The following is a 2,465-nucleotide window of genomic DNA, read 5'->3' as shown; positions in this document are numbered from 1 at the left end:
GGAAGCAAGTTGCAGACATTAAGCAGATATTGACACACATGTATCACACTGTGAGGTAAATATTGATCTAAGGTCAAACCAATATTTACCTGAATAAACAGTTCATCTTGATGCTAACCAAAACACCCAGTCGAGGTATGTATTTTTAAATAAATTCCATTACCAAAATTGTGACAAAGATTTTGATCTTGTTTTATTTTGACATCTGGGGACCATTTATAGCAACTCCAGAAAATAGGTAGCACTTTTTGTTATATGTCCGTAATCCATTGATTAAGCTAAAGGAAGAACCAAAGTATATAAGTTATTAACTTTGTTATAATCAGCTTTGTGTTCTCCTGGAAATATTTGCAATTTACAACAACTAGAGGTAGGGACTAAAGACAAAAGAACTTTGGAAAGAGAACATTTCACTTAAAATTTTGGTCCTACCAAACTTTAACTATTCTGATGCTCAACTCTACAATGGCGAAAGATATCAGTGCCTGATTCATCATACTGTTATGAGAATTAAATGAGATGAAGATCTAATTCAGCTATCACTCTACCTCTCATCACCTCTTTATGTCAAAACGTCTTGAAGGAGTTCCTTATATTCACATTTCTCTCATTGCTATCCTCCCACTCATCTGTCTTCCATACCTACCATTAAAATAAACTTGCTTTTCATTTGTCACCTACTTCTGCATTGATAAGTCTAGTGGATTCTCAGTTCTCATCCTGTTTGATTTCTTAACAGCATTTCTCAGTCTTGTCCATCTCCTAATTTGAAGATCTCTATCCTTTGGCTTCTATGTCTCTCTGTTCTCCTGGATTTCCATTTATCTCTGTGGCTATTCTTTCCCAGTATCCTTCAAGAGCTCATCTTCCCTTATCCAGCTGTTTATTACTCTGTACTAAGCAATTTTCTCTTATCATTGTGCATGCTCTCCCTGTGCAATCTCACTCAGTCTTGTGGTTGACCATTGCCAACTATGAGCTGTTGACTCCAGAATCTATAACTCATTAATTTATTCAAACAAAACAGTATATATTTCCAACCTAAATCTCTTCCCTAATTGTCAGACATGTGTATCTGTTCACAACAAAGTTCATCTTCCTGACCATTTTCAACCTATGTTCTTTACATCCAGTTGCCCAAGCCCAAAATGTGGGTCTCCTTCTTCATCCCTGCCACTTTCTGAATTCTCATACTTAAGTAGTTACTTATTCCTATTCATTTTGCCTCTCCGAATGAGGCAAGAGACAAGAGAAGGAGCTATGCAACTAGGAAAAGAACATTCCAGGCAGAGGAGATGGCAAGATTGTTCTCAAGGAACAGCAAGAAGACCAGTGTGTCTGGTATGTGATGAGGGAAAAGTGGTAGGAAATGCAATCAGAAAACTAGTGAAGTTGTCTACAACCATATCACCCTGAACAAGCCCGATTCCGTCTGATCTTGAAAGCTAAGCAGGGTCGAGCTTGGTTAGTACTTGTATGGGAGACCACCTAGGAAGACCAGATGCTGTAGGTGTAAAAATTAAAAAATAAAAAATAAGGGATTGTAAGCTGACAAGTTCCTTGCAATCTGTGTGGTCAACCAAGGGTTGCCTCACCTAAAAAATAAAAACAAAATAAAAAAAATAAGGTAGCGAAGTACCCCTCACATAAGGTCTTTGTTCAAATGTCATCTTACCAAAGAAGTCTTCCTTGACAACCCTCTATAAATTAGCAATCTCTACATTCGCACTCTGCATTTGCCCACATACAACTTTATGTTATTTGTAGAATGTATCAAATTTATTGATTATTACTGTCGGTTTACTTTCCATCCTAGTATATTGTTATTTCCAAGATATCAAGTATCTTGTTTATCTCATTCACTGGTAAGCCCCCAGTGCCCAAGAAAGTGCATAGAAATCATAGTAAGATCTTAATAATCGATGGCTGAATGAATATGTAAACTTCCTAGAGTATAATAGGTTTTCAATAAACTATAGCATTATTATTATTAATGAGTAATTGAAATACTTTGAAAAAATGAAACACCATATAAATGCTAAACTAAGAAATTAAATGCACAAGGTGCTGAATTAATTGATTACAGGTAAGTCTGGATAAGAAAACTTACAGTATCCACCAGAACTATAACATCAAAACATGCCTCATATACGCCTCTGGTGTCAATTTCACACAAGCATAGGGCAACAGGGTATTAGGCTATAGTTGCTGCTGGAGCTGGAGAATTCAATAATATTAAAACTATTCTTTGGTTCTCTGTTAAGGTGTCTGTGGAACAATCTCATCATATGGAGGTAACTCTAATACTATTAGCAACAGAACGAGGAAGACCTCAATGCAACCTCATTTTCAAACTTTCTAGATCTAATAGTGGCTGCCCAGTCCTAAGCTTGTCAATAGCCGTTGGCCCACCCTTTCTCATTATGGCCACCTCTGAGGCTGTGCCAGCTCTTGACAGTGGCTTA

The 2,465-nt window shown here is 36.9% G+C and overlaps 1 pseudogene; it reads left to right on the top strand.

Moving 5' to 3' along the window:
* Positions 1-1,394: 1,394 nt before the first annotated feature.
* On the top strand, positions 1,395-1,513 carry LOC111746340 (annotated as a pseudogene).
* The last annotated feature ends 952 nt before the right edge of the window (positions 1,514-2,465 follow it).

Source organism: Pteropus vampyrus, unplaced genomic scaffold, assembly GCF_000151845.1.
Source record: "Pteropus vampyrus isolate Shadow unplaced genomic scaffold, Pvam_2.0 Scaffold184, whole genome shotgun sequence".
Classification (NCBI taxonomy): domain Eukaryota; kingdom Metazoa; phylum Chordata; class Mammalia; order Chiroptera; family Pteropodidae; genus Pteropus; species Pteropus vampyrus.
This window is presented reverse-complemented; position numbering and strand designations above follow the sequence as displayed.